Source organism: Malurus melanocephalus, unplaced genomic scaffold (genome assembly GCF_030028575.1).
Source record: "Malurus melanocephalus ecotype Western Australia unplaced genomic scaffold, MMel_1.1 scaffold_2, whole genome shotgun sequence".
Taxonomy (NCBI): Eukaryota; Metazoa; Chordata; class Aves; order Passeriformes; family Maluridae; genus Malurus; species Malurus melanocephalus.
The window spans coordinates 6132545-6145581 of record NW_026623234.1 but is presented as its reverse complement, the minus strand read 5'-3'; the positions used below and the strand labels follow the sequence as shown (position 1 = coordinate 6145581).

The following is a 13037-nucleotide window of genomic DNA, read 5'->3' as shown; positions in this document are numbered from 1 at the left end:
AAGAAAAGAAAGGAAGAGAAAAAGGAAAACAAACCCAAACCCTACCAAAATACCACCTCCACATTTACCTTGCTACTTAATACAGCTGTGTCACATGGAGTAAAACTGCTAAACTATATCTACAAAGCAAGGGTAGAGTTTTAAACTAACTAGCACAAAGGTCTGCAAGAAATTGAGTTATCATGAATTACTGCTTTGCACACAGTTCAGTTTACAACGTGGACTTTGTAAAGATTTGAGATTTTCCTAGTGACGTGCTTCTGAGTACACAACAATATGAGGAAGTGCTGTAGCTAATATCCCTCTTCTCTGCAGACAATCACATATCAAAGGTGCATCATTGTTTAAAATGGCTCCAGTTCCAAAGGGTGAAGATCTACTCCCTGTCCTGTCTTGACCTTAAGGGAGGGACACACTGTCCACCAAAACATCCTCTCAGGAAAGCAGTAAGTAGTGTGCAAATTTGGAGATTAGGACAATAAATACACTTTTGCTRGTTACTTATTTTGGCTTTCAAAAAAGTTATTGTCGAAGAACATAGACATTTTTCTAACCAAGCCTTGTCCACTCCAGAAATCCTAATGAACATGTCCACTTGGCAGCTGCTGGGAATTAGGAACAATGTATTTGTGAAGCTCCCTGTGTGGTACTCATGTGTGACAGTTTTCGTTGTTACATCCATTCTCTTTTAAAGTTACATGTTTCCAGAAACTGGTTTAGCAGAACAAAACTGCTATTAATTATTTGCTATTTCTTCCAATACAGACATTTGGAATTTATGTGCGCATAGTCCAGGCCTGTTCACTAAGGAAACTGTATSCACCTATTTAGGAAAAAATGGGATGTTTACTGCTTTGGTTTTTTTTTTTTTCTGTGTTTCCTGTTATAGGACTGCATTCCCAAACCTGTGAGGAGAAGCCCATGACATAAGGAACAAGGTCAACAAGTATTTTAATCAGATTCATTTCCAGTATTTCTTAGGAGTGGCACCATGTCCTTACAGAACAAGCTATTTAGGTCAATAATAAACTGCAGGGCTCCTAAATAAAGTGGTAATATTTTACCTATTTCTCCCCTAAGTAAAATTACTTCTTCTTACTGGTCAAAAGGTCTTATCTTTGTAAGTACAGAACTAACAAAAAAGATTGGCCCAGATTACTCAAACGACTACTTTAAATGTGGTTTTACTGTTTTTATAATCAGACCTTTATATTTAGCTACCAGTGCTCCCAATACRGAGCAATGATCTCTGCATTTTTCTTGAAGTTTATGTAAGTGGAGAGCACTGAGCAAATAAGCGACGCTATTTCAATCTTTTTTAGCGAAGATTTTTTAGCAAAAATCTTTTTTGCTAAAAAAAGTTTTTTCAGTTTTTCTACTGAAAACTACATAAAAGCTTAATTCAGGCTACAAACCCTAATAATGTTTACTGGAGTGAGACAGTTGGATAAGCCTGCTCTCATATTTAGTTCAATCCCTAAGTGTCAGCAATTAGTTTGCATCTCAAGATACTTGCATTTGAAACGGAGATGTGGCGGAAGATCAACTTGGCAGATGAGATCTCAAACACTTCATATTTTTTCCAGCTCAAGCTTTTGATACCTTAGACAAAATGCATTACCTCATCTTTTAACGTCAGGTTAACAACTAAGAATTTTTGAGAGAGAGAATGTAATTCTAGGAAATAGAAAATAGAAATTTGCAAATTGTGCAAGCAACACACAGCAAAACAAAAAGCCAAGTCACAGAATCGAATTTGAGCCTGCATATATTAAAACCTACTTCAAACACTGAAGCCCACTTTCATACTGTACTTTTCACACAACGACAAAGCAAATCACACAACCCAGACTGAATAAATTATCTACAGATTCTAGTTACATTCCTCACAATGTACACACACCGTTTTCTAAAAGGTAAAGCAAGATTTAGATCTCCATTCCTCAGGAACTGGAAGTATTGCTAAATTCAAAGATGCCATTTTAAATAGCAATTGAATATCTTTGTATGTGGGAAAGATGTACATAAACGTATTTTTTTAGAAAGCATTGCTACATTAAGAGCTGCTACTTGGGCTTTGTACAAATGTGCAGGAAAAAATTATCCCTTCTTCAAAGAGTGTTACAGAACTGTTTTGTTTTCACTGTATTTTTACTGTTCAGCTTCAATTGAACTGAGCAACCTCTAAGTGCTAAAGTTAGTTTTTGAGGTCCAACTTCAGACTGAGCAAAGTCTATCAAAATATTTTAAACTCCTGGAYTGCTTACCTGCCTGTAATGTTATGGTTCTCATATTACTTGACATAATTACTTCTATTTAAAATGAGAAACCAACTCTTTAAATAAATACTTATTGTCACTTCAAGATCTTCAACAAACTACACTGCAGTAATGCAACTGTACACATCAGGGACCTGACCACCATCTCTTTAAAAAAGATCATCTCTATTTAATTCCTGCTTGGATCTAGACATCTGGAAACAAGTATATACATGAGGTAGAACCACACAGCTGCAACTGTATAAATATTTTTCTWACCAATTCCCTGCCAAGAGCATCTCAAAATTGTAAGATCAATTTCACAGACAAGAAATAAAACAAAGGTCACACAAGCAGAAAAACTTTTAGAATTTGGRTACTCATATTTGGTGTGAGTGGTATTCCAGGGCAACATACAATTTCATCTTGGAGCACATTTTCCAGATTTTGTTTCCTRTGAACTTCTGGGGTGGAGCTGGTGTCTCCTTAAACTGGCATAATGATTATCACTGATTTTATCATAAGAATTTCTGGCATCCACTTCAAACAACAATCCAGCAGACAGCACACATTCCAGCTTGCATTATTAGGATTAAAACAGGAACCCCTTTCTATTGATATACTCATTCCAACAAGGGTTATCTAAGCAATTGCCAAGCTGATTGCAGCTGATTACAGTATGATGATGCATAGACACTTAGGTATATTTGTCAGCTGAAAATGCTGCAGCAAATTTAAGTCTTCAGAGGTTTGATTTATAAATAAGCTTCAGAATGCTCCTTTGATATACCATGATATCTTGGAACCCATAAAGCATCTGGAACAGTATTTCTAGATTCAGAACTCTAGGAGAGATCATTGTTTTTTTGTTCACCTCCAGTTTTCTTCCTGAAGTTTGTGAACTATTATGTTTCTAAGCCTACAGAGCTGATGCTTTTCACTCCTTTCAAACAACAGTAGTCACATTACAGTTTCACTTTATAACGTTTATGAAAACCTTCCAGAATTCACACAACTCCTACTTAGTGTGCAAGTTCGGCCATGACAATCGATACAGGCGATCTTCATCAAATCCTTCTTTTGGATTCCAGTTTCTTGTATCAAATTCATTATATGGCATCACACAACACGCTTAATCTACACCACCAAAACTCTTATTAAAGCTATTTTGGTCACCACAAACATAGACAATTTAAGAGTCTATTCCTAATCTTCATCCCCAAAGGTTTTGTCTCTTCACAACCTACTTCTTTGTAACCGTTAACTGCAGATAAATCATTTCAAAATATGAGAACTGTGAACAAAACCTTGAAAGAGAGGTGCTTAAGCAAACAGTCATGTRAAGTGACAATATTTGTTCTGAAGACTTAAGGACAGCTGGACAAGATGTTGCATTTTCACAAAGAAGTAACTTACAAACCACATGAACTTGTRGCAGCAGGGCTGACTGTACAGACTSTGGGTTCAGCAACACAGGGCTGGACAGCAGGAACCCTGCAAATTTGTAAGGGGCAAACMATTATATAAGCTGTGATTAAAACCACTTTCACATTCCTTGCTTCACTGAACTCTAACATCAAGGAACATTTAAGTAATGGTCCAGAGCTGTGAAATCACCTCGTCAACACTTCAAGTATCCTTAAAATAATTGTTTTCATTTTATTATCACAGTCTWCTCTAGGACTTTGATAGTTCTCTTTAAACAGTTTTTGCGTACTTTATTCTGATCACCACATATAAATGGCAGTATGCTGCTCAAGGCAGAGTACAAGCAGTCTGCCAGCTGCTGGCAATGGTGCAAGCAGTGAAGTACAGGGATGGTGGACACAGAATGCAGATACCCTTCTAGCACATTTACTTGCTAAACCTTTTTGAACATGACATTCCTGTCAGCCCATGTCTTCAGCCTGYCAAGGTCCCTCTGAACGGCAGCACAGACGTCTGTTGCATCATCCGCTCCTCCCAATTTTGCATGATCTGTGAACTTGCTGAGGGTGCACATTATCCCATCACTCAGGTATTAATGAAGACAAACAGCCCAGGTGCTACTGTCAACCCCTACGGCACACCAGTACGAACTGGCCTACAGCTGGACTTGGCGTCACCACTCACAACCCTGCGAGCAGAGCATTTCAGCCAACTCACAGTCCCTTTCCCTGTCTACTCAGCTAGATCAGATGGCATCAGCTAGACAGTCAATAAGGGTATTAAGGGAGAAAATTACGAAAGCACCGTTAATGTCAAACTTCTCTTTTCTCCTCCAYCAACCCAGTCATTTTGTCACAGAGGGCTGACAGGTTGGTCGAGCATGATTTCCTCTTCTTAAAGCTACAATAACTATTGTTGATCATCTTCTTGTCCTTCTTATGTTTGGAAATGGCTTCACAGGAGAATTTGCTCCTTCATCTTCCCAGGCAGTACGCAAATCCTCAGACCCTCCTGCACTTCTCGGAGGCAAGAGCAACACTTGCATTCTTCCAGTCTTCAAGAACAGTCTTCTACTATCTCAAACTTTCAAAAACAATTCAGAGTGGTTTTGCTGTAATATCAGCTCTCCCCTCCCACCACTCATAGGTGCATTCTATCAGTTCCCATGGACTTCCTTATAGCAAACTTTTTTAAATGTTCCCTTACTTGGTCCTTCTCTACTGAGACAAAATCTTCATAACTTCAGACCTTCCCACTAGTCTCCAAAGCCTGGGACTTCAGATTTTAAATTCCACCAATAAAGACCAAAGTAAAAAAGACATCTAGTTCTCAGCTTCTTCCATGTTTTCCTTAATCTGCCTCTGGCTGTTGATGTATTTGCAGAAGTCCTTGTTGCTGCTCTTCATGTCCCTAAACATTTACCTGAAAACTGAGGTCCAAAGCCAACCCCAGTCATATTATTTTCTACATTCCATTCCTCATGCATACACAAGAGGTGCAGTTAAGTTCAGATGCAAGAAAGGGCAAAGTAAGGGAAAAYGCACTTCTTGAAAAACTTCTTACTGGACCTATTCAAACTTAACCATTGTGATACAGTAAAAACAAAACAAGGAAAACATAACCAACTCCAAACAGCCTCTCTACTCTGTTTAACCTTATGACACAAGTATCGTGCTAATGATGGCTAAGCTTGCTCCTGCAGTCAAAAATAGAGYCTGAATGACAGATGTGATAGACTCTGGAATGAGTGTGATTAGGCAGCGACACAGCTGTCTTCCCAACAGYAGCACAACCTTCCTGTTTATAACTGTGATGAAAGTGAATTGTTACTTTCAGGAAATCTAAATGATGCATCCCGGTGGTTATGTATTCCATGTTTTACATTATACAGCTCTTTCATCTCACATACTAACCCATACCTCATGGCCTGCCTTGCCTTTCTAGGGCAAGGCAACATCACACCTATGTGAAGAGGTGAAGTGTTATTAAACAACTCACTGGTTTTGGACAGTATGCATTAAAGGTCTCTGACTACATGGCAAATGCCTGAGCTACCAACAAGCACACACTAAAGCCAGCTTTATGCCACAGGATAGTGAATGCTGCACTCACACACAAAGGGTGGTAAGAGCATTTCTGAGAACTGGAAACGTACTTTAGGGCAATAGGCTGATTCAAACAAACTGTCCAAAACAAACAGCAGCAGTAAAAACTGTAAAGAAGTAGAGACTAGCTGATATTAACAGCTTGACATCTGTCAAGATAAAAATGAGATCTTTACACTTACAAAAAGCAATGTATTCCCAAACTTCTGCATGTTTCAAAATGACACATTACTTCAAACCTAACTAAGTCTAGTTTAGCAACTAAGGCTGATAAGCCAAATCCAGTTTTGCAGAAGTATATACTTTGCAAAGAGTATAAGATATACTGTTACTATGTCCAGCAAGAAGCATTCCAGCCATTTTACTGTGTGATGTGAGGCAGCTCTTAAAGGCACAAGGAATCTGAACATCTGTAGAAGCACCAACAAAAAAATAAAAGCAGAGGAAACCAACAGTACGTCTTTAACCAGTTGTCTCTTAATTTAGTGGCTCCCTAACTGATTTAACAGGTTTTTTAAAAAGCCTTTGAACAAAATTTTAATTAAATCTATTCCAAACCTATTCCAATTAAATCTAAACCCATTCTGGCTCAGTGCTCTAGGTAAAACTCCAGTGCATTTACAAGTATAATCAGTTCAGTGCAGTTCTCCATCCTTCCTCTCTAAATACAGCTATTTATGTTTGACCCCAACCCACAATAAACTCAGACACCCAGCATGCAGCTGTTTCATCTACTTCTTTTTCACAACCTGATCAACAGAAGTAGAATGTCATATGAAGAAATGTTGGGTGGGGTACCTTCAGAAAACAGTCAAAAAGATTTTTTTGAGTGTGGTAATGAATACAAAYCATCTGCCTAAGCAAGTGTTTTTACTACTAGAAATGCATCATACCTGCAAAGTAAGTACTGTTTTCACTGAATCATAGAATAGTTTGGGTTGGGAGGGAGCTTTTAAAGTTTATTTAGACCACCACCTCCCTGCAATGATCAGGGACATCTTTAACTAGATCAGGTTGTTCAGAGTCCCATCCAACCTGGCCTTGAACACTTCCAGGGATGGGGCATCTTCCACCTCTCTGGGCAACTTCTTCCAGTGTTTCACCACCCTCACTRTTAAACATTTCTTCCATATGTCTAATCTAAATAGCCTCCTTCAGCTTAAAGTCATTACCCCTTGTCCTGTTGCAACAGACTTGGGTAAAATGTTTGTCTTCTGATAGCCCCCTTTGAGTACTGAATGCTGCAATAAGGTCTACCTAGAGCCTTCTCCAGGCCGAAAAAACCAAATTCTTTCAGCCCTTTAATCATCTTCATGGTCCTCCTCTGGACTTACTCCAAGAGGTCTGTGTCCTTCCTGTGCTGGGGACCCCAGAGCTGGATGCAGCACTGCAGGTGGGGTCTCACCAGAGCAGAGCAGAGCAGAGCAGAGCAGAGCAGAGCAGAGCAGAGCAGAGCAGAGCAGAGCAGAGCAGAGCAGAGGGTGTCATCAGCAAATCTGCTGAGGGTGTAACTGATCCCTTAGTCTGTGTCACTAATGAAGGCATTCACCCTCATTCAAAAGACACCTGAGGGATACCATCTGTTACCAATATCCTTTGGGACACTGAGTGTTGGTTGAATCCAAAAAGTAGTGGTCAATGGCTCACCAATGGATATTGGTGACAGGTTGTTTAACCCATCAGATTCATAACACCATGGAAAGGCTACCAAAACAAATGACTAAAAAAGAAAACCAAGATACAATGAAAATTGATGTTATTCATTTAAATTGTACTCATTTTCTAACTACTATTGACATCCATCCATTCAAAATGCAAAATTACATCACTCCTCAATACATTAAGTGAAAATTCCACTATTAAGAGGAAACCTGTAACATCGCAATCATCCCTAAAGGCCAGGACACTTAAAGCCATGTCCATATGGATACAATTCTGACTACACATTTGAAAGCCTGTCTTGAAACTATGGGTCACACCATTCAGCATTTCACATGCCTAAGGTGGCATCTGAGCATGGAAAGCAGAGACTGCTTACATCACTACAAGGTATTTCCACACACACCAAGGAAAAAGTATGATGAACTGACAAGAAGCAATTTTATGAAAAGATTTTAAAATAATTCTTTTTGTCCAGAAACTAATGGCATTCACTAATTAGCAGATACACAGCCCTGTTAGAGTTGCAGTATTTAGGTTTTTAGCAAAACATGCATTCAGAAAAAAGCTTCAGCAAAGCAAGAATCTTACTGGTGACCCACAGGTCAGACACAGCTAATCAGAGAACTTGACTTTGCAATGGACCAGGCAGCRGTCCTTTACTACTCTGACTTCTAAAGAAATGGAATTTAGTTTTCAAAACTGAGAAACTTAGATTCTAACTACTATAAATTATCACTTCAGTACTGTGGACAACAATTCCTGTTGTTTTTAATTCCAGTATGCTCAAAATTGAGCAAAATGGCTATGGTTTCTAATTCTATTGTATAGATTTCCCTATATATAAGGAAAGAAAACATACCCTTAAGAAGTTTCTCTGTAGGATTATACCTATCACAGATCAGTCTTCAATTCAAAAGCCAGCAACAAGGTCATCAAACCCTTCCTGAGCACTCACAGGGAAGACTAACAGTGAGTCAATGAGTATTGCTAGGCCAAATTTTTCAAAGAATCTGCTTAAGGACATTCAGTTTTCAGAGATATTGATATTACTAGGACCATGCTACTCAATACTACAATTAAAGTCCCCACCAGGTCGGTCACATGCCTGCATTAAACTGTACCTAAGCATACTGTGACATCTGTACACATCTGAGAAAACAACCAGCACTAAACTTYCATAAAGGAAAGACCAAAATAAAAAGATTTCAGGTGCTGAATAATAGTGGAATTTTCTGCTATCTTTCCCAAAGTATATTTATGGTTTCATTACAGTTTCAGAATATGAAATTTCAAGATCAGTATAAGCAGTAGAGGAAAACTTGACACAGTCCTCCAAAATACTAGACTAGAAATGAAACAAAGAAACTATGACCCAAATGCACATATTTTACATTATGCTGGTTACCACTGAACGAGAAAAACTGGTTTGCTTACTTGGACAGAAGAATGGTATTACTCACCCAACTAATGTTTCCCTAATTCAACTTTACTAAAATGAACATGCTCTTTAGTCTATTCTTGAGAAAAACTTCATGACTGTACAAAGTGGTCCTGTAGTTCCATTTTACAAATATGGAAAGRGCAGAAAATGGCAATACTGGTTAGGCAGCGTACATGAAGATGATGTATGAGACAAAAAAGCCATAATGCCAGCATATTACTAAGGATTTGTACTTAACACAGATGAAAGATTTGTGCGATAGCTGAATATTTGAAAACWTTTGACCTCACCCAGTTTTGGGAACAAGAGCTGTCAAGATGCAACACTGCACCAGTCAAACAGAACCCCACCTTCTTAAGCATTTCTGAACTTCCATGGCGAGCTCCTTAAGACAAGATACTTAATTAGATTACTTTTTWAAGTATCTGCCATCACTTGAAAAGCTTTGTCTGGAAGCAACCAGATGTCTTCCACTATCAAATTACTAGCTGTTCTGTTTTCTTCAGAAATTTCATATAATATTTATGATTTTGTGGTGGACTGACCTTGGCTGGACACCAGGTGTGTACCAAAGACATTCTCATCATTCTGACTCCTCAACTAGACAGAGCAGAGAAAATATAATGAAAGGCTCATGGGTCAAGATAAGGACAGGGTGATCACTCACCAAGTACCATCATAGGCAAAACAGTCTTGACCAAATCAGAGTAGGACAATGAGAAACAACTCCTTCCTTGCATTAGCATGGGGTCTCTCCCATGGAAGACAGTCCTCCACAAACTTCTCCAACTTCCAGTGGGCCGCAGTTCATGAATCCACTGCTCCAGTATGGGACCATCCACACGGTACAGCCCTTCAGGAACAGACTGCTCCAGCATGGGTCCCATCTGGGGTCTCATGTCCTAGCAGCACACGTGCTTCAGCCTAGGCTTCTCTCTCCTTGCCACAGGTCCTGCCAGGAGCATCCTCCAGCGCAGGCTTCCCATAGGTTCGATCTCCTTTGGGCACCCACCTGCTTTGGCAGGGGTTCTCCAGGGCTCCAAGTGGGTGTCTGCTTTACCTTGGACCTCCATGGACGACAGGGGCACAGCCTGTCTCACCAGGGTCTTCACCATGGGCTGCTGGGTAATCCCTGCTCCAGCACCTGGGGGCCTCTCCTGCCCCTCCTTCACTAACCTTGGTGACTGCAGAGCTGTTTCTCTCATATGTTCACTCCTCTCTGTAACTGCTCCCATGCAGTAACATTTTGCCTCCTTCTTAAATTTGTTTTATCCCACCACTGCAGCAACTCTGCCTTGGAGCCATCTGGCATTGGCTATGTCAGACGTGAGGGTAGCTTCTGGCAGCTTCTCACAAGCCATCCCTGAGCCCCTCCCACTACCAAAATCTTGCCATGCAAACCTAATGTATTACTGCATAAAATTTGAAGAAAACCTTAAAAGAAAAATCTGTATTACTATTTATGCCTTCTTTTTAGATATTTTTGGCTACAAAGAGTCAGCTTCAGCCCCCTCTCCCCTCCCCCTTCTCATCTCAGGAACATAATTCTTCAGCCTTAGATATAAAACATCATAGTGAAATTTCTTTAAATATTACTAGCTTTATAAAAAATACTTATTTATATAAATATTAGTCCTAAACTACTTCATTATCCATTTAAAGAAGTGCCTTACTTTTTATAGACTTCTTTATTTCAATAAATTAAATAAATAAAAAGCCGCCTGCAGATGAATCAAGCTTTTTAATTCATCTGCATCTATATATAAACAGAGGCAGAGGGGAAGAGTTACTATCTGTTTGTTTTAGAAACAACCACATATGTAGCATTCCAAGACTGCTCATAAAAGATCTTGTGTGTGTGCAGTGTATGGAGCCACCTCTGAACCTTCTAACRGGGTTTGGCATACAACAGGCTTAAAAGAATCCTCCCAGGTATCAACTCATGGCAAGTAGCTATTTTCAGATACAGTTCATGGGGCATTCAATAGGTTTGATGACAAAAAATTCTTACCATTCTAACAAAAAAATTATGGGTTCCACTCCTCTTCCACAAATTCAGCCAATAGAGACCAAGATTTCTGAGTAAAACCACAGACCAAGTTCATATTTGCTAAAAATAGAACATGACAGTAGTTGGCATCACACTATCATACACTTCTTGTGATGACAAGTGTTGGGCTTTTCTTATATTTAACTCACTGTCATCTTTCATAATAGCCTTCTCTCAAAGGAGAAAAGCTGATACACAAATACACACGGAGAAGGCACAATTCACTTTCACAATAGACATTACTCAGTTCTACCAGGTACTAGCTACAAAAGTCAGCTGCTAATTCCCTACTGCCTGATACTACAGTTTAACTATATTTGGCTTTATTTAAATACAAAAATAAAGTTTTTTAGTTTTGTGTATTTCTGTAATCTGAATTTATGGTAACAGTTTAGCTTTATATCAAATCCAAACTCGAGTTACAGTTTCAGAGGTCTTTATTCGTACCACATTTCTCTCTTCAAAAAGCAGATAGAAAAGACAAAAGCTCTTGAGTGGGTGGAAGCAACAGAGAAAGGGAGGAATGTATCAGCTTGCCAAAAATGTGCCACAGCCTCTACAATACAATGTTAATAATTCTGCCTAGTGCAAATGCAATAAAGCTCAGCATTTCATATCCAGAGTCAATCCTTTTCCTATTACTGAACAAAAGACACTATAGACTTTCTTTTTTTGTTTTAAGAATGACTCATTTTACTATCCCTTTAAATTGAAGGTTGCCATCTGAGGTTTCCAGCAACATTTTTTTCAAAATCTGCTTTCACATGTATGGAACAAAATATTATTTTAAAGATTCTGGATTGCTGTTTCTGGCTTCATTGCTAGAAGTTTGGACATCATTTTGCACCAAAAAAAAAAAAAANTTGCTGTTTCTGGCTTCATTGCTAGAAGTTTGGACACATATAGCAAAAAAAAAAAAAAAAAAAGAAAAAAAAAGCCGTGAAGTACTTTTCAACTTTTTCAACTTCGTTGGAAAAATGTGCATAATACAATACTAAACTCCATCTTCCTGAGAGCCATTTTCAGAGAAGTTCATCTAAACAACTTAGCATAGACTAATTTGAAACATATTCTATGCACTATTTAGAGTGCACATAAACCAGTTCATACCTGGTAAAGAGGAAAGGACAAGTTTTGACTTGTGCAATYCAGCCATAACCACACTGTAGAAATATTTTATTTCATATCCTGCTTTTCACACTAAGAACTTTCATGTTCAGAAAATAATATACTTTTAGAAGGAACACTCCACAGATTCTAATGTTTGTTTCACATCTTGGTCGCCCTCGCAACGCCCATACTAGCTATTCAGCAAATAATGGAAGGGATACTAAACTCATTTGTAAACCATGGCTTCTTACATTACTAATTTGTAAATTAATCATTATTAATAAAGTAAGAAAATCTTTCTTTTCTCTCTACACAGAAGTCTCCAGACCCTCATAATACAAATATTTAACAAATAAAGAACAAAGTGCAATCTCAACTATTCATCTCATAAGTTCTGAGCTTCTGTCCCAAAAACCACCATAATCACAAGCTAACCTCAAGTATCACCATTTCACAGCGTTAAATAAAGGCATATAAACCCCCTAAAATTTAGCTGCACAATCCTTGTTTTGATTGGGTTAAATGTCGACTTATGTGATCAATTAATTGGATTAGCAGGTAAATAGAARTCCATTAGGGAAAGAAGAAGGTGCTTCTATTTTCTATTTGTGTCCAACAGAGATTAGTGTTACGCCTAATACTACTCATGCTGAACTTTGGTCTGCACAGAAGAATATTGAACAGCATAATCTGCCAGTATCAGAAACTGACAAATTCAGGGGCAGCAATAAAGGACTACTCATGGTGACAAATTCCTTCCAACAGTGAATTTAGTTCAATGTGGATTACAAGTCAAACAAAGATCATGTACACACAAAAAACGAATACAGGCTAAACTAGAGATGATCACGAATTCTAGTTATGCCAGTAAGAAAGTGAGGATGAGGTGAATACTTGATGTTGTAAAAGACAGAAAAAATTACCTCGGAACACATAGGCAGGGAAAGCCCATTGACAGTCCATTCACTCACCATCTTCATCAT

The 13037-nt window shown here is 38.5% G+C and overlaps 1 protein-coding gene across 13 annotated transcripts in view; it reads right to left on the bottom strand.

Annotated features, from left to right (window-relative positions):
- NUMB (NUMB endocytic adaptor protein) overlaps positions 1 to 13037 on the bottom strand; it is a 92064-nt gene that overhangs the window by 59571 nt on the left and 19456 nt on the right. The window contains exon 2 of one of the 13 annotated variants that reach the window (XM_057366409.1): positions 3675 to 3752. The exons of the other annotated variants lie outside the window; for them this stretch is intronic. The gene's annotated coding sequence lies outside the window, so the exon portion shown is untranslated. The remainder of the gene's footprint in view (positions 1 to 3674; positions 3753 to 13037) is intronic. 13 annotated transcript variants of the gene reach the window in all.